The sequence below is a fragment of the Antennarius striatus genome, chromosome 22 (assembly GCF_040054535.1).
Source record: "Antennarius striatus isolate MH-2024 chromosome 22, ASM4005453v1, whole genome shotgun sequence".
NCBI lineage: Eukaryota > Metazoa > Chordata > Actinopteri > Lophiiformes > Antennariidae > Antennarius > Antennarius striatus.
In genome coordinates, this window is record NC_090797.1 from 13,888,980 (window position 1) to 13,909,423 (window position 20,444).

A 20,444-nucleotide genomic window follows, 5' to 3' on the forward strand; every position below is an offset into this window, starting at 1 on the left:
CTTTATTCATTCTTGTGTTAGTGTTTTTCCTTTTAAGAGCTAACTTTAATAATTCCTCGTCTATCACAATATCATCCTTGTCCTTCTCCAGGAGAGAGAGAAGGGATAGAGGTCAGGAGACGGACAACAAGTCTTTTTTTTTAAGAAGATGGAGACAGAATCCTGGACACCCATAAAGTACAGGGAGACAAAGCAGATGATGACATGACTTTGTCTGGGAAAAGTCTTTAGTTTGATCAGATGTTAGCAATGTGAGTAAAAGGTGTGAAAGCATTGAAAATTTCCTGGGAATCTCTTCAGCAGTTTTTGTGTAAAGCTGTTAAAAGTCAATGAATGAATAGACAATGAATGAATGAATCAATCAATCAATAGATGAATGAGTGTATTTATTCTGATTTAATGTGCAGTAATGAAGTATTTTGTGCTTTTAACAGTTTACTAGTGATTTTATGTTTCCGATATTTGTGGCAGACCGATGTTAAGTTGAGTAAAATGACAAAAACCTGATTTTTATGTTGCCATGTATTATTTCTCGATTATCTGACTTATAATCGAGAACGACATAACCTGTAATATTACTATAGAAAAACAATAATAATATTTATTGTTAATAAATAACCTGGATAAATAAAGGTTAAATAAAAACCAAAAAAGACAATAATAATAAATCCTTCTTAAATGATGAATAAGCATACATGCTGGTGCTCTTTGCTTTTGTAATAAAGATGTTTGAATTATTCTAAAATCTGCTTCTCACGTCTCGCTCCTTTCCTGTCCACCTGTTCAACCGTCAGCCGTTCTGTCACGTTATTAATATCTACTGGTGTGAACTGTGTGTGTGTGTGTGTGTGTGTGGAGGTGGTGAGGATTGAAATGTGTGAATGAGGTTCTGACAGAGATCTGAGGACCTCTGGCTATGCTCACCGGCTGCAGCGCTCATCATGAAGCAGGACAGACACGTCTGAATGTCAAGCAGGCTGAGTGACGGCTCGCCAGGAGAACACGGTGTGTGAGCGATCATTTGCATACAGATAGTGTGTCTATAAGAATCCATGATGGATGAGCAGAGCCATCGAGACTCCATGACTGTGTCTGTTTTATCTTTGCTACAACATCATGGGAACGCGTGGCAGACAAATCTAAAGGACACAGCAGCCTGATACAAATGTTCCTCTGAGGCAGTTACGTGTTCCACAGCTTCAGATGAAGAGCTACAAATTTTCCGCATAAGCAATCTTTTATTTTTCACTGATTACTGTAGAATGGACGTATTGGGATCATCCACATGGGTAAATTCCAGCATCATCATTCACAAATCAGAGGTATGAAGCTGAGTCGACCCACAGAAATGTTAGGTTCTGGCTGTTGAAGTGTGAAGTGTTGGTTGTTCTGATTGTCCTGTCAGCTGCGGGCGTGTGACGACCACCTGTAGCTGGAATTCACAAAAATATTAATGGACATTCAATTATAAATCAAGTATTGATCCAAGAGAACTTCACTCTGTACTCACTCTGTCTGGAGAAGACAGATACCTGAAGGGGAGTTACGTGTGGCATTTAAAGCACTGACTCGTCATGAGTTTGGTAGGAAGAGGATGCGTATTGACTCATTTCAGAGGGACCACGTTGTTTCCATTAGACTAATTGACCGTACACCCCGATGGTGTGTGTCAACATTCAATGACAATGAGTCATTGAACAATGAGTCCTACGTCATCCTGAGAATTATTGGCAGCCAGTGCTAGAAAGTAGACAGCAGTTAAACCCTGACCTCCTGTGTATGATGGGATTATGTAAATACCAACGCCCTTTACTGGAGCCGGAATTAGTAGACGTCTGGATACGTGGAAAAAATTACAACAAGACCTTCAGCAGGAGACCGACAGCATACCGATTGTTTCTGGGTCTGTAAGATTGTTCTCCAAAGAGCCCTTGAGCTTCTGTTGGTGTACAGCAGGAAAGAAAAAATGTCTTCAGTTAAAGATAAAATTATTACAACGTGAAGGTTAATTATTATTATTATTACAATGGACATGATTTTAACTACCTTGATCAATGTGTTAAAACAGTGCATCTCAATGCTATTACTTACATTTAATGAAACATTACAGTTGGGCGTGAACACGCTACTGCCACCTACTGTAGTGGATGTGCAATGACATTTTATTCAGATAGGGAAGTGAGACAGTAGTTTGGATGTTCATGCACCCCCCCATAGGGGGCATTCGCCACTATTACAGAATCACTGTGATAAAATACATTTTAATACACACCTTTATACACTTTAACTTTACCATATACAGTGGTACCTCTACTTACGAAATTAATTTGTTCTGGAAGAAATTGCGTAAGTAGAAAATTTCGTAAGTAGAGACGCGTTTTCCATGCAAATGCCCTAATCTGTTCCAAGCCCTGAAAAAATTCTGACATAATGTTTTATAAAGCATAAAAATGCATCAAAACATGTAACAAATACATGTTACGATTAGATTATTACACAATAAATGAGAGTTGTGCATAATGTAAAAAACAAAGAATAGAGTAAAGAATAAAAATGATGGTCATTTACCTTTTAACTGCTGTCCTCATTGTTTTTTTCCCTCTTTGGTTCATTCGCTCCTGCCTCACGATGCCGAACAACAGAGTGAATTCCAGTCCTCCTTCTGAACTTCTCCAACCACCCACGCAATGCCTTAAACTCCTTAAACTTCCTTTTGTTTTAATAACATGGCGATTGCAGATGCATTACGGCCATATTCTTTGGTGAGATCAACCAAACGCATCCCTTGTTCCTGCTTTTCTATTATCTCTTGCTTTGTACGGGGAAAAAAACTCTTTTCTTCATGTTTTCTTTTCCTCTTTTTTCCGTCAGTTTCTTGGGGTCCATAGTGAATACTCTAAAAGTTAATATATTTACGTAAAACTATCAGAACACCTCACTGGTCGAGGGCTGAATGAAAAGGACCCTGCATAGACACCGATCTAGCTCCACACAGAGGTCCCTCTTAGCCAATGGGATACCAGGAAGATACTAGATAATAGCCAATGGCAGAGCAGCTATGAGAATGTTGCGTTCAGGAACCTGTGGGAGCTGCGAGTATCAGCCGATACTGTATTTTTACCTTTCGTAAGTCAAAATTTCTTTCGTAACTAGAGGCAATATTTTCCTGTTGAGAAGTTTTGTAAGTAGAAAATTTCGTAAGTAGAGAAATTCATAAGTAGAGGTACCACTGTATTGGTGGAATGCTCCACGACATTAGGGCACTGTATTTGTCCAGATGAATGTGGTTGGTCACGTAAAGCTGGTTAATTTTAAACATGGTGCTGTTGGTTCTTCGTGGTATAAATGTTACAAAGACAGAAAGGACATTACTGTCAGCCAACAGCTGACATAGCGTCACCAAATCAACGTCTCAATGCAGGGAGAAGGCGGGGTGGGAGGATGATTGGAGCATGAATGAGATTTTCACAAATAGCAGATAGAAGAAGTTAGAAGATAATTAAAAAATAATAAAGTTTCTTAAACGTGTCACCAGAAAGCAGCCATGATGTAGTTGAGACTCCTGTAATAAAAGATATCAAGCTTTTTATTAACATGAATGCATTTGCTGATGGTGAATAAATAAACTTTCATCTGAAAACGTAACTTAGTGGCAAAATATGTCACAGTTAAATATTTGAGTTGCTCATAAAGTAACTGTTCAATAAAATTTTAAGGCTGAACCATCAACCCCTTCCTGCATCAGTCAATCAATGAATGTCTTTTCTACTGTTCCTGTAGTTCTATATTTAGTGAGAAGATCTGTGTCGACCATGAATTAAGGTCAATCAATATTTTTTCAGAACAGACTCTGCTGACGTACATCATCTCTGCAGATCTGACAGTTTCCAGCCCAGTGGTCTTTATTCTAAGTAGCAGCTCCGTCTGAATTCCAGAGCACAGAGTACGTCTAAACGTTCAGCACGATTAAGGGTTCATTCCTCATATGAAGTGCTCCTAATCTTTGCCACTCCTCTTTTAAATATTAATTGGCTCATTAAATCACTGCCAGCAGGCTGACACCAGTGTGAGATTAATAAGATCCATGTCTGCAGTGTAGAGAAAAACTCCTATCCCCGAACTAGACGGGAGTTTGACTGAGGTGTAGGGTTGTGATAGTCAAACGCAGCTTAGAAGGACTCAGACAGTCACACTTTTATTAATCAGTAAGACAAATAGAATCCATGTGCTTTACTAAGAATAGACAAAAGAGTTAGAATGGTGTTGCAGTGTGTAGTGCATGTTCTCATGTGTGGGTTCTCTCCGGGTTCCCCGGGGCTTCCTCGTATCTCCAAATACACGTAGCTGAGGTGAATTGGTCACAACTAGGTGTCCGTATGCGTGTGTGTGAGGATGTGTGTTTGTCTTTCATGTGGCAACGTGGTGAGCTGTCGTCTTAGTTAGGGTGTACGTGAGCGCATCGGTCTATAAGGAAGCCAGATTAGCTGTCAGTCAATGTTCCTTCACTACATTCTCACAAGTACCTCTGATTGCTTTTGTTTCTCCCACAGAAAAATGACTGAAAACCCATAACAGTGAGCAGGAGCTCAGAACGCTGTACAGGATAAAGAACTGATGTGTCTCCCTGTCCAATCATCATGTGTTCAATGTTATGATACTCATTTAAAAAAATCATGACTAACTGAGAATTTTTAATTAATGTTCTAAAAATTCTTTTTCATGCCTTCGTTCTGATAGATGGAACAGTTTTTGTAGCACGAGACCATACTGTAGAACACGTGTCAAACTCCAGGCCAAATGTGGCCCGCCACATCATTTTATGAGCATAAAAGGTCAGAGTGTCTAAAAATAAATCAGTCACAAGTGTTCTTTGGCCAGCACTACATTTCCCATAATACAGTAATTAAGCCAATTTTAACTTTGACGAAACCATTTTGCCCACACCTCTGGAATATGATTATATAAACAAAGCATATGTTCCTAAGCATATGTGTTCGTATTTTATGCTTAAAAATGTCATACTCATCTGCTCTGAGACAATTATTTTAGACAGAAATCAAGTGAATCATAGAACCATTGCATCCTCAGTGATGCGCCAACAGCCAATCCATTTATTGTGACAATATTTGCATATTTCTGTAGCTGAGGCTCCTGTTGAAAAACAGGTGTCACGATTCAATGCACCACAAGAATATTATTTGTGGAACGGAATCATCTACATTTCTAGTCATTATGCCTGTGATCGGTACGCAAAACCATCTCTAACCACAACCAGTGAAAACGCACCACTTCAATGACATGTGAGAGATGTGGAAGTCTTCTTTCTGTGGATCAATGCTCAGCACTGCATGAGCCACACATCTACCCCTCAAAACACACAGCAGTGTGTTTACATCAGCATATTCCTGATGCATAAATTAGCACCAAAACATATCCCGAGGCGAGAAGGAAAAGTTTGCAAGTGAGAAAGTGTAAAGAGATGTTCTACATCAAAAATGTGATATTAATCACTCTATTAAATTAATAAGACAAACAAATTGTAAATAATCTATTATATGATCTTTTATATAATCTAAACATTGAAGAAGTAGAGGAGGAAAGTGTGTCCGAAGGAAGAGAGAGAAGAGGAATGCCAAGAGTATAGGACTGAGAGTAGGGACGTTGAATGTTGGAACTATGACAGGAAAAGGTAGAGAGTTGGCTGACATGATGCAGAGGAGGAAGGTAGACATACTGTGTGTCCAAGAGACCAGGGGGAAAGGTAGCAAGGCTAGAAGTTTAGGAGCAGCGTTCAAGTTGTTCTATCATGGTGTAGATAGGAAGAGAAATGGAGTAGGAGTTATCCTGAAGGAGGAGTTTGTTAGGAATGTCCTGGAGGTAAAAAGTATCAGAGTGATGAATCTGAAGCTAGAAATTGAAGGTGTGATGTTCAGAGTTGTTAGTGGGTATTCTCCACAGGTAGGATGTGAGCTGGAGGAGAAGGAGAAATTCTGGTTGGACTTTGATTTAGTGATGCAGAGCATGCCTAGAAGTGAGAGAGTTGTCATTGGAGCAGACTTCAATGGACATGTTGTTGCAGGAAACAGAGGTGGTGAGGAGGTGATGGGCAGGTTTGGTATCCAGGAGAGGAACGCAGAAGGACAGATCGTAGTTGACTTTGTAAAAAGGATGGAAATGGCTGTAGTGAATACTTTCTTCCAGAGGAGGCAGGAACATAGAGTGACCTATAAGAGTGGTGGTAGGAGCACACAGGTAGACTACATCTTGGGTAGACGGTGTAACCTGAAGGAGATCATTGACTGTAAAGTAGTGGTAGGTGATAGTGTAGCCAAGCAGCATAGGATGGTGGTGTGTAGGATGACTCTGGTGGTGAGGAAGATGAAGAGGGCAAAGGCAGAGCAGAAGACGAAATGGTGGAAGCTGAAAAAGGAAGAGTGTTGCATGACTTTCAGGAAGGAGTTAAGACAGGCTCAGGGTGGTCAGGAGGTGCTTCCAGATGACTGGACAACTACAGCTAATGTGATCAGGGAGACAGGTAGGAGAGTACTTGGTGTGTCATCAGGAAGGAAAGTAGATAAGGAGACTTGGTGGTGGAATGAGGAGGTACAGGAGTGTATACAGAGAAAGAGGTTAGCCAAGAGGAAGTGGGACACTGAGAGGACTGAGGAGAGTAGACAGGAGTACAGGGAGATGCAGCGTAAGGTGAAGGTAGAGGTAGCAAAGGCCAAACAAGAAGCTTATGATGACTTGTATGCTAGGTTGGACAGTAAGGAGGGAGAGACTGATCTATACCGGTTGGCAAGACAGAGAGACAGAGATGGGAAGGACGTGCAGCAGGTTAGGGTGATTAAGGATAGGGATGGAAGTCTATTGACAGGTGCCAGTAGTGGAAAATGAGAGAGAACAAAGACTAGAAGAGGTGACTGTTGTGGACCAGGATGTAGCAAAGATTAGTCAGGATGAAGTGAGGAGGGCATTGAAGAGGATGAAGAGTGGAAAGGCAGTCGGTCCTGATGATATACCTGTGGAGGTATGGAAGTTTCTGGAGAAAGCTTACGACAGGGTGCCCAGAGAGGAACTGTGGTATTGTATGAGGAAGTCTGGAGTGGCAGAGATGTATGTTAGAGCGGTGCAGGACATGTATGAGGACTGTAAGACAGTGGTGAGGTGTGTGTAGGTGTGACAGAGGAGTTCAAGGTGGAGGTGGGACTGCATCAGGGATCAGCTCTGAGCCCCTTCTTGTTGCTATGGTGATGGACAGGTTGACAGACGAGGTTAGACAGGAATCTCCATGGACTATGATGTTTGCAGATGACATTGTGATCTGCAGTGAGAGCAGGGAACAGGTGGAGGAGAAGCTAGAGAGGTGGAGGTTTGTCCTGCAAAGGAGAGGAATGAAGGTTAGCCGCAGTAAGACAGAGTACATGTGTGTGAATGAGAGGAACCCAAGTGGAAGAGTGAGGTTACAGGGAGAAGAGATCAAGAAGGTGGAGGATTTTAAGTACTTAGGGTCAACAGTCCAGAGCAATGGAGAGTGTGGAAAAGAGGTGAAGAAGCAAATTTATTAAAATTAGTATTCATTTATTGTGAAAACAATTCCTCAGTTTCTTTTTTAATTCAAAGGTCCCTGTATATAAAATCACACAGCTTTTAAGTCATGAAATAAATGACAGCCTTTCTTTTTCATTAGTTAATTGAAACAAACTGGATGTGAGGTCATGTGACAGATGGCGTGCGGTAAAAGCTTTTAGGATGATGTAGTGCTGCTTATTACTGACAAGAAAAAAAACAGTGTTTAGTTCAGTATTATATATATTGAATTATATTATCTTCCCTATGCTTCCTATTAGATGTACTGCCATGAAACGTGACATATTTATGAAGATCCATTTCAGGATGGCCTGTAGTAACCTTTTGTCTAGCAATAACAAAAGAATATTTCTTACAAGTGTGAGTTCAAAAAGTTATTCCAGAGAAATTTTCTATCTTGACTCACATTTTTTTTTGTAGGTTTTGCTTCACTGAACCTTCACCAAGCAAATGATTTGTCATAATGAGAAGTCATATTAAATAAAGAGTCACATTCTCTTTCTAAAAAAAACATTTTCCAGTAAAACATCCATCCTTTGCCTCGTAAACAATTGTAATCCTCTCATCTATCAATCAATAAACCTGAATTTATATAGCGCTTAATCATATCATCAGACATTTTGAAGCGCTTTTACAGACAGAGAAACCCAACAGAACCCTCCAGAGCAAGCATAAGAGACGACGGCGGGGAAAAACTCCCTCATTGATGAAGAAACTCCAGGCAGGACCCAGACTCTGGAGGGCGATCATCCGCTTTGACCGGTTAGGTTGCTATCCCAGTTGGCTACCGGCAAGAGGCGGGAGACACCCTCGATAAGACGCCAGCACATTGTCGGAATGAGTACATCAGAGGGACAGCACATGTTAGAGGTTTTGGAGATAAAGTCAGAGAGGCCAGACTGAGATGGTTTGGACATGTCCAGAGGAGAGATAGTGAATATATTGGTAGAAGGATGCTGAGTTTTGAACTGCCAGGCAGGAGGCCTAGAGGAAGACCAAAGAGGAGGTTTATGGATGTAGTGAAAGAGGACATGAAGGTAGTTGGTGTGAGAGAAGAGGATGCAGAAGACAGGGTTAGATGGAGGACACTGATGCGCTGTGGCGACCCCTGAAGGGAAAAGCCGAAAGGAGAAGAAGATGACATTGTCGGACCACATGAAAGGAAAGGAAAGGAATTGAACATGGAACCTTCTCGCTGTGAGGCGACAGTGCTACCCACTGCTCCACTGTGCCACCCCCCCAAATAAAACATTAACAAGCCTAAACATTGTTAAAGCTTTAGTGCTTTTTCTGGCTGTATTTTATTTTTTTGTTTTTATATATTTTTGGGTTGCTTGACTCCAAGTGGAATTTTCGCCCATTCTGTGAATAGTATTTGACTCAGGGGTTTCTAGTCACAACTCAAAGAAAATCTTCAAAAAAATAATCCCACAAATCTCCTATGTAACGGAGCAGAGTCCTCCATCTGTAGGGATTTAAAATCCACTGGATCAAATTCAATAAAATTTCACACGTGCGTTGTGGGAATCCTAAGAGGTTCATCACAAAAATGTATTTTTAAAATGTCCATGTTCAGGTAAATTTGAAAATTGACTATTGTAATTCTCTTATATCATAAAGATTATGCTGTAATTTTTTATAACTGTCTTCAATATAATACACCTGACATTGACTCTTTGTGTTTTACACTCATTCTTTATGGACAAAATGGGAATTAAATAGAATTTTTGTATTTTAAAACTTCCATAATTTTGCAGATTGAACACTTGTCAGAAATCTATATACATACAGTATATACAGCTATCTGCCATTCTCTCTTTCTGTCTCTCTCTTTCTCTTACTCTGTCCTTATCTTCATTGCATTTTTTTCCACTCAACCAGTCAAGGTGGATGGCCGCACAGAAGAGTCTGGGTCCTGCCCGGAGTTTCTTCCTCAATGAGGGAGGTTTTCCCTGCTGCTGTCTCTTATGCTTGCTCTGGAGGGTTCAGTTGGGTTTTTCTGTCTGTTAAAGCCCTTTGAAATGTCTGTTTCCATGATTAAGCGCTTTATTAATAAAACTTGATTGATTGATTGATTGACGTTTATAAAGTCATAAATATGTAGATTGAAGCTGTGGTGACATATTAAATGTGCAGCCCACAAACACACGAGCAGTTAGCCATTTTCTGGCCAGAAAAACATTGTGTGGTGCGTAAAAAAAACAAGTAACACGAAAACAAGTCCAGATTCATTTCTGTTCGGTTCCAAAGCTGCAGACATTGTTAGGCTTGTCAGCTGTCACCCACCACCAGCATCACGAGGAAGCCTGCATCTAGAGATGACGGGCCTCCACGCGTGTGGAGCTGCTGGCGCTGCAGCGCCGCGATTGGATGCGCCTCCCTCAACCTGCTTCACTAATGTCGCTCCCTTAGTCTCGAGGAGCAGAGTAGAAAATCCAAAGTGACTGGAATTATGTAAAATAACACACTGCTAGCTTTTTATAGAAAGGACCGCCTCCTGTTGGCATGGTAACTGGCCACCCTAATTGGCCCCAATTTCTGGTGGCATCTACCGAGGCGTTCCACTCCTCACTGTCTCACGTGTGCACATCTGGATAATCAAGAGGATGACAGACAGGTGAATGAAACACACACACACACACACACACACACTTTCACCTCCTTGTTACTGTTAGCAACCTCCTTTCTGCCCACCATCAGCAGCTCGTCTGCCTCCATGTAGCTTTAGCGTTTGCCCTGCTTGTTTGAGGCTATTTTCTGTCAACCACCTGTGGGGCCACTTTCTCACCTATGATATGATTTTAAATGTACAGCACACAATTATTACATAGACATATATATAGCACACATATATACATGATCCCAAACTGGGAAATTCACAAAAAGCATCATGCCATCGCTGTGAGCAGGGTTCGAACCTGCGCGGGGAAACCCCATTGGATTTCAAGTCCAACGCCTTAACCACTCGGCCATCACAGCTGCAGCACACAATGTAAAGTTGATCTTTTCCCCTCATGTGACAGAGACTGTTTTTCTAACCACCTCAAAATCATGAAGTTTTTTTTTATCGTGTGCTGATCTGAGACACATTTGGGAAATCCTCCCGATCAGGTGACCCCACATGCACTTCGTTTTTTTTTTTAAAGCACAGCTGTTTCTTACTGTTGCTATGGCAATAGGCAAATATTTATTCACCTGAGATTGCCAGATATAAATCTGGCTCCGTGGAGGATGATTAATCACATTAAAGGGAAGAAAGATGAACGGGATTAGAATTTTGGAAATGCATGAACTCACTCGAACAGGAATGTGATGGAGAGCAGATGGAGTGGACACCAGAACCAGAACCAGATGAGACATCTTTCATTTTACTTTCCTTCATATTAGTGTCACATACACATTCTGTTCATATTCGGTTGACAACAGTCACCGTCTCCTCAAACCCGTCTGCCAGCCGCTCCTCACACATCAGTAACAGTGATGCACTGTAGCGTCTTTATTTGTTCTGACAAGGTAATACGTGGTCGTATGATTTGGCAATGCATTCTGGGATGTTGAATGAAACAAATGCATGCTCTGGCCATTCGAGATGACGCTCGCTGTGAAATCCTTCCTGCATATGAGCGAAGGGAAGCTGCTCAGAGGTCCACTCATCAGGTATTCTCAAACCCAAGAAGAGGGGATGTTGTCTTCCTGAGATTTGCTTCAACAAAGTAAGTTAAACAAACAGCAAACAAAACTAAACATGCATTTATTGTTTTATAAAACAAGCATTATCCTGTCTTTTTGAATGGTATTCAACATGAACAATAATTTATTGTTCATTTTGTTCATATTGTTCACAGTGGCGGGCCGTCAGGGCCAGCAAAGCCTTTTCTGCTGGCCTAAAACATACTCAGTAAAACACACGTATTCATAAATATTTTTAAATAAGCATTTAGTATTATTTATCTTTATAAAAAAGATTTTTCCATTTAAAAAGTTGGATACAATTTTTTATCAAATCATATTTCAGCTACCTAACGTTGTCAGGTTCCATGAAATCTGTCAGATCTTCAGAATGCACAGCGATGGTTCTGCCTGCTGTAAAGAATGGACACAGCCTGTTCAGTGTACAGCGTTGAACCAATCAGCTCGCAGAGTCGCAGACCTTAGGCCCTTCATGCAGGTCCTGTTTAGAAGCCCTCTAGAACGCTGACACCTGCTGGTGCAAAGGAGTCATTGCAGGGCAGTCGCGGACAGCGTTGCTGCTCGGACACACTACTCAGATGGTTTGTGGAGTAAACCAAACTTGATACTTCAAACCTAACTGCTAGGTTAGGTTTTAATTGTCATTCTGCGAACCTGAACCAGGACATTCGAAGCTACCCACGATGGCTGAAGGAGGAAAAGAGGTAGATCTGGTCATATATTAGAACATCACGACGAGTTTAATGAGGACACTGTATTTTCTGCAGATGGATTTAAAGCACGTCTGGAGGATTTTGAGTTTTGTTTTTTACTCAACACATTCAATAGGATTTTTGAACATGCTGATTGTGCTTTTTGCAATACTACAGACAAAAACGTTGGATGTACATTTCTGCTTGACAAAGGTGAACAAGTTATGTCACTCAGTTTAGCAAAGAGAAAATTCAGTGACATACAGTGATACCTCTACTTACCAATGTCTCTACTTACGAAATTTTCTACTTACGAAATTTCTCAGCAGGAAAATATTACCTCTACTTACGAAGGAAATTTCGACTTACGTAATGTAAAAACACAGTATCGGCTGATACTCGAATCTCCCACAGGTTCCTGAACGCAACATTCTCATAGCTGCTCTGCCATTGGCTATTACCTATTACGTATCTTCCTCGCATCCCATTGGCTAAGAGGTATGCCACTCCACCTCTGTGTGGCGCTAGAACGGCATTCTGCACTCGACCCGTGAGGTGTTCTGATAGTTTTGCGCAAATATAATAACTTTTTGAGTATGTATTCGCTATGGACCCCAAGAAAGTGACGGAGAAAAGAGGAAAAGAAAAGATGAAGAAAAGAGTTTTTTTTGTCTGTACAAACAAAGCAAGAGATAATAGAAAATCATGAAAAAGGGATGCATTTGGTTGATCTCGCCAAAGAATATGGCCGTAATGCATCTGCAATCGCCATGTTATTAAAACAAAAGGAAGTTTAAGGAGTTTAAGGCATTGTGTGGGTGGTTGGAAAAGTTCAGAAGGAGGACTGGAATTCACTCTGTTGTTCGGCATCGTGAGGCAGGAGCACATGAACTAAAGAGGGCAAAAAACAATGAGGACAGCATCTCTAAAAGGTATATGACCGTCATTTTTATTCTTTACTCTATTCTTTGTTTTTTACATTATGCACAACTCTCATTTATTGTGTAATAATCTAATCGTAACATGTATTTGTAACATGTTTTGATGCGTTTTTATGCTTTATAAAACATTTATGTCGGAATTTTTGTGGGTTTTGAATGGATTAGGGCATTTGCATGGAAAAAGCATCTCTACTTACATAATTTTCTACTTACGTAATTTCTTCCGGAACCAATTAATTTCGTGTGGCGGCTCGAGGACGGATTTGGAATTGAGTTTACTTAATTGTAAACTGTCCTTTCATTTGTAATAGCCAACAACACCACCTTGGGAATTTCGCCCAAGGAGATAGTTTTATCAACCCAAACAGTTTAAGACACACAGGTTCGTTCTATTCGATGAGGGCATGAGACGTGGTTCCAAGTTCAAACAATTACATTTACTTTCAACAAGTTTTAAGAAATAAATCTTTAAAAATTTACCACACACACAGGGAGGGACAACATTCTTCAGGTGCTGAGGCTCATCGACAGTGCAGTGGTTGTGGAACACAAAACGGGATTCCCAGGGAAGAAAAGCACCCCAATCACTTGTGGCACACACGAACACACACTCAGTGAAACACTCAAATTCGGGGATCACAGCACACCGTAAGAGGGAACCACTACCAGGGCACCAGGAACCTCCACCGTCTGCTCTCAGCAACTGAAAAGGTGAAGAACAAAAGGGAATTAGTGGGTCACACACACCAAAAGGTAACCAAAATACGAATCAAACTAATATTAATTACACTAAGCAATAAGGGTGGCAGCCCCCCTCCAAATAACTAATACAAAGTAACATGCGCTGCCAAACCAACAAAATAACTCAATAATTAAACCCAAACCAATATTCAGTGAAACGGACAAAAACAAATGTATCAAACACAAGGAAATAAATTAAGTACTTAGAAAAGTAAAGGAATAAAGCAATGAGAAATGATTTAAGCCAACTCATGGAAACAAATTCAGACAAAAATATATTTGCCCACGAACTTAAACCAAAAATGAAATGAAAAAAACCCGAAAGAAAAGAAGAGAAACAAACAAGAAGTAACTACAACCCAAAATAACCCCACTGATCTCAGCCAGTCAGTAAGATTGTGTCTAAAAGCTGGGAGAAAGTCAGCTTTACATTAACAATGTATTTGGTCCAGTCAGATGTGCAGCTTTAACAAAGTTCTTATCCTTGAGATTCCCTGACAGGGACCGACTCTAGGCCCGAGCTGGGTTATTAGCCATAGCTTCAACGATCTCTAGAGCCGCAGACTGTATTGGTGTCTAAAAGCAAGCCCAACCAGGCAAATCAGTGCAACAATACTGAATGAGCATTACTAGCAGCCACTGCCAACATACCTGCACAGGTAACAGCGAGAGGGAGGGAATGACAGGACCCGAAAGTGACAAGGACGGCCAGAGTAAGAGGGAGGGGAGGCCGCCAACACTCCCTTTTGCAGAGTGCCACCATGAGGTCATTGGCTGACAGTGACTCTACACAGCAGCTCCTAATTACCCACAGATGAGACATCATCCTGCCACATTCGTAAGTAGAGGTACCACTTGTATATGAAGAAACGGTGCGCGTCTCAGGTGTTCCAGCTGTGCTCAGAGTCCGGGGCGCAGCGCAAGAAGATCTGAGTGCACACTACCAAAAACTCCATGACAGCATTCTGGACAACAAGATACGGAATCGATTTTAGGACCATAACATGTTGATGTTTCTCTCCTCGACCCCCAGCACTTTTACACTTAGAGGGAAAAAAGCAGCCTATTCCAGCTTAATGCAGAGCCATGAAATACTGTTTGATTTTCCCTGACCTAAAACGGAACTGTCTGTAATGTAGGCAATGGCTGATTTTGAAGGGAAAAGTCCCGCTGATCTCCTTCATTTTCTTCGGATCAAAAATCTGAGTAAGAGTATAGGGCAAATTAACGCATTGGCCTCTTTGGCTGTACCATCCCTGTGTCCACTGCTTCTGCTGAACGTTCATTCACGGCAGTGAAGCATCTAAAAGCGTATGCCAGAAATAGCCTCCATGTCCAGAGAGCAAGACTTGCTGATGGATCTGAAACGCAACGATAAATTGTTCGACAAAGCCATCAGCCATGAAAGTTTTTTTGAAGAAAGTAAGAAGGATGGATTTCATTTTTTAATAAAGAGGCACTGTGTGGCTCCACGTTGGTGAGTGTAAAAATTGTACTTGTATTCTTAAAGGTTTTTGTCATGTTTATTAGTAAAGTCATTGGTAACAAAGTTAAATGTCAAAAATACGAGAAAAAAAAATTGATTTTAAATGCTCCGGAAATTAAGTGTTGCTTGATTAGGGTGATGTAATGTATATGTGTGGATTCTCAAACCCTGGTGTCATACTGATGTTATACTGATATTAGGATGCGTGTTTTAGGTAGGAATAAATATGACATCACTGAAGGCCTACGGTTGAAATGCACGGCCCTCCACTGACAATCAACCAGTACAACCTCACGTGTTCTGAAGGTGACATTGCTTCCTCTTCCCTCCTCCTCCATTCTCACCTCTCCTCTTCTTCCGGAGTGTTTACGACCTTTCAGCACCTTGTAAAACTCAGTGATAATCTCACATTTCATTTCCTATTTGCCTGAAGTGTTGTTGTTGCATGACTGATGAATACCCGCAAGATGCAGCGCAATAAAGAATTACAATATGATGCAAACGACACTCCTTTTGGGTAACGTTGTTGTATCTTATTGTCTTTACCTCCTGGTGTTTTCCATTCTAACCTGTTTGTGCCGTTCTTGTACGTCTCTGCTCACAGCTGTACATTACAGTAATGGACTGAAGAGACGTCCAGATGATCCACCTCCGGGCTTCTTCACCGTTATCGACACGATTATGCTAAACGTCCCTCTAATGTAATATCACAACATGTTATTCCAGCACATGAGCGGCACGTGTTTTACGTGTGTGTGTGATGTGTAACGATGACTTCTGGGCTACAGCTACAGTTTAATACTTTCACTACTAATGAATAGGAGATCTCTATTTCTGATGTATTCAATGTGACAGATTAACCAGACTTCAGATGAGATTAATGCCATTGATTGCGGTTAGCAGTACTAGTTAGCTATTAGGTTAACACACAGAGCAGGCATTTGGCCACTAAAATACATTTTTTAAAAAACAACGATGTCCTTTTAAAAGTTATTCTCACTTTTTCTCACCTTTTCCCTCAGAATGTTCATTTCCAGTCCCTTTTCTGTATTCGGTGATTACGGCTTAATAATAAACCTACCATTTTGAAACTTACTCAGGTGAAACTTTCATGCTGTGGATGAGATGTATTAACACTCAACTGTAATCTCAGTATTCCCTTTGTGTAATTGTGCAAATATTTTCCTCCAGTTTAAAGTGTCCATATTTTTTCATTTCCTTCGGCCTCTTGTTGGTATTGCTTGTTTATTTGTTTTTGATGCTTCCTTTGCTGCTGTAACTCTGACAGATTCCCTGTTGTGGGACTAATAAAGGTTTATCTTGTTTTACAAATGTAATTGAATTCTTTCCGGGGTTAAAACAGAAGCAGCACTCAGGCAGCTGTGACACTAAAACGTTTCATTCGAAACCTTATGAATCTGCGTAAATGACTAAACATACGGGTGGCGCGGCGGCACAGTGGGTAGCGCTGTTGCCGCACAGCCAGCTGGTTCTGGGTTTTAGTCTCACTCTGTGTGTAGTTTGCATGTTCTCCCCATGTCTGCGTGGGTTCTTTAAATCAATAAATAAAATGTGTGAGGATGATCAAATAATTAAAAAATGGAACATTTTTGAGAACACCACTTTTCTGTACCATCACAGCCACCCTGTCAGATAATCATTGTTTCTTGGGAGCGTCAGTTTGGTTGGTTTGCTAAAGATGGATCCATAACCACTGGAAAATACTGTCATTAAACTTCTTCGATCTTATTATTTCTTTTCCGAACCAGAAGACAGCTTTAAGTTTTGCTGCTCCAGAATTACAAAAGACATCAAGACATCAAGGCTCCCACTAACGATGAAGGACTTTTCATCTAATAGTGTTTAAACTCACTGCTGTGACTTCTAGCGATTCTAAAAAAACATGATTGTTAACATTTCCCATTACAAGTCACGGAACACCATAAACCTAATGTAACAATTGCGGTAAAACCCCCCAAAAAAACAGTTGAAGATTAACGTTATTTATATTGATTAAATCATCAACTTTTCTGTTTCTTTGACCAGCTTCCACCATAATTAACATTAATAGATATAGTATGTGCTGATTATAACTTTTTTGCAACACAAAAAGAACACTTTATAATTTGTACATGTCTTTATGTCCATCCATCCATCCATCCATCCATCCATCCATCCATCCATCCATCCGGTAGAAAATGTCCCTCCTGGGCCACCAGAGTTGGGTAGCAGTCTGCTCCTCCTACCAATCAGCCAGAAATTGGTACACTATGTCACTATGCTTCCTTTCTGGCTAGGAGTTGACTGCTACACATGCTGCAGTAAGTTGTCTTCTGTTTTTTATGTTTATGTGCTTTGTATGTGTTTTTAGATTTATTTTTGTCATATGTTAGGTTCTGTTCAGGGGCTTCCCTCATGCCCACACAGGTGGATTCCTGGAGAGGATTGTTCCACAGGAGGTAAAAGGACAATTCCCTTAGTGTACAAATTGGTTTATTTGGCAGAGGTATTTAACCTGTCTTTTTATTTTAGACAGACTACCACTGCTGTTTTGTTTTTGTAGTTTGGTATCATTGTTTTAATTTATTTTATTGGTTAGGCTTTTGTGCCCTTTTATACTCCTTGATTTTATTCTAGGCTTGTATTTTCCCCCAAGACAACAAACAGTACTGTTGCAGCAGTCCTGCTAGCTTTTAACATGTTTTTAATTGTTCTTTCTGTTGCATGAGTGCTGCGGGGCCGGTGCCAGGGAGCTGCTTTGGACGGTGGAGCCATCGGTGGTCGGGGTCCCTCACTTCAGCTCCACACTCCCCTTAATTTGTGTGTGTAGTGGTTTTTACACAGCCTTCACGTTTTACACTTTACCCCTTGTCTTTTTGGTTGTTTGCTGTGTGAGTGTCGGGCACGGAGCTGGGTGAGCGCTCGATTGGCTCCCTAATTAGTCATCCCAGCCGTCCTGCAGTGCTCATGCAGACCTGATGGGTCTGATGGGTCTCTTGGCATTCTTGTTCTTTTTACTCTTTAATAAAGTTTTTAGTCTTGGGAAGAACTTTGTCTCTGCCCATTATTGGACCGTCACTTGTCCAATTTTTTCTAAATATCTGTGGCCTGTTCACCAACTTAAACAAATCTTTCAATTTGGTTATTTACTCTTCCTGAACTTTCTGAGTTCTCGGTTGCTTAGCAGCGGCTACATTTAGATTATAGTATCAAAACGATGAATAATCAACATTTGTCCTTAACAGAAATGATTAACGCAGGTTCAATACATTTAGTGAGACCAGCTCAGAGATTCTGATGTCATTATAGCTGCTTGAAAGCAGGAGCAGCAGAAACAAACGAAGTTGCAGGATTAATGTCCAGAGGGAAGATGGTAGCTGACCAAGAACCTTGCACATGAGAACCTTCCAGTGGTTAATATGAAATTCATATGAACAATTTGAACTTTTTAATCACATAATTTTCATCTCTAATCTTGAGATACAATTAGCAACATCTACCGCTCAAACACATTAAGATCAAATCCCTCTTCATTCTATTCATATAATGAATCTCACGTCCACTGCACATTTTTAAATTTTTCAAATTTTATATACCTATTATAGTCCCTGAAGGGAAATTAAGACAACGCACTCTAGTATATTTGTTAATATAACGCATTATATATATATATGTATATTATATATACTGTATATGTCTAAAGGCCCCTGTAATACACACGAACACACACAGGGGGCCTGTAGGCATCCAACGGGAGGTAGAGTGGCGGGCAACCCCTTTGTGGAGCGCCCCACATGAGCTACTTGTGACGGGGTGCTCTGGAGGTGAGCTGACACCTCCCCCTGGGTGTTTTTGGACGGGAGTGGGACTCGAACCGCCGATCTTAGAACATTGGACAACCTGCTCTACCACTGAGCTACTGCCGCCCCACGTACACTTTTATCAGCTGTCATTGAATGTTGTCTCTTCATCAACCCAACCGAGAAGGAACATTTAAACACATAAGATCTGTAGATAAATGGTGTCAGGATTGAGGATCTAAAGACCATATGTCCCTACGTAGACGTCTCGGACCTATGTCGTGTCGCTGGTGCTGCTGCTTTGTAATGATGGATTCAGCCACTAGAACGGAGCGGCTGCTAAATGTTGTGAAGCAAACTGTTAGGCATAATAATGATCTATGGGCTCAGTCGTCACACGGACGCTCCAGGTAATGAAGTAGAGAGATTTAAAGAAGACCTTCAGATGACTTCCTCAGCAGGGGACATGTGGTAATAGACCTAGATGGGGTAATAAAACAAAAGGCGGAGAATTTGCAGGGATGGCGACTCTACCATGGTGACATTTGTGTGCGTTTGTTGATTGTCCTCCAGAGGTGATGACATTCAAACCCATAATATTCAGCTCGAACATTATTTTCTTGCGGACTTGGACCGTGCACAAGGAAAGGTAAAAGGCTGTCACTGTGGGTATGAATATAAAGGTTATATGAATGATAATAGTAATCATCAGAATAATAATTTAAAGTGATAATTTACTTTTTTTTTAAAGAAAGGGAGCGCAATAAAGAAATCTGATCATTTGCATTTGAAGCTGGTAGTTAATTGTGATCAACCATCAGATTTTTAAAAAAATGTTCTGTGTCTGATGTTTGGACACCTCGGATTACTCAGTCAGAATTCTAAGAATTCACACAAAGGCCAGCTCTTTATTAAAGTTTTATTTATCATGATTTAAAGGTCTGCTGGAAAGAACAAAGAAGACGAGCAGAGAGAAGACAAAGGTCAGAGAGTAGCGGGTTATATATGAGATGTACCTGAGAGGGAAATCAATCAATCAATCAATCAATCAATCAATCCTTCCTTCCTGCCTTCCTTCCTTCCTTCCTTCCTTCCTTCCTTCCTCCCTCCTTTTCTTCCTTCCTTCCCAATCACATTATCTCGTCTTCAGAGCCTCCAGAATCCAGAGTCCAGCAGACTGTTATGGAGCAGAGCAGCTGTTAACAATCTTACAGCCCTGGACTTTAATTCATACAAAATAGCCTCAATTTCTTTTGATTTAATCTACAGAACGGTGGACATCTGTGGACACATTCTGCCACACATGCTGGCATTTCTGAAAAGGTCAGTTCAAGGTTATTGTGGATAACAGAAAATAGAAAGGATCAAGAGAAGAACTAGGAAGTGACATCACAAGATGTAATAAAACAGATGAAGGTAATCAGGTTACATTACGTGCACGAGGAGTAATTAATTGGCTTTAATCACAGATAGTCACACTACCAGATCCGATAATAGCACAATT

General features: G+C 40.8%; 1 non-coding gene across 1 annotated transcript; it reads right to left on the minus strand.

Annotated features, from left to right (window-relative positions):
- Positions 1 to 10,487: 10,487 nt before the first annotated feature.
- Positions 10,488 to 10,569, minus strand: trnas-uga (transfer RNA serine (anticodon UGA)). The gene has a single exon. It is a non-coding gene; the product is annotated as a tRNA-Ser (tRNA).
- Positions 10,570 to 20,444: the final 9,875 nt, after the last annotated feature.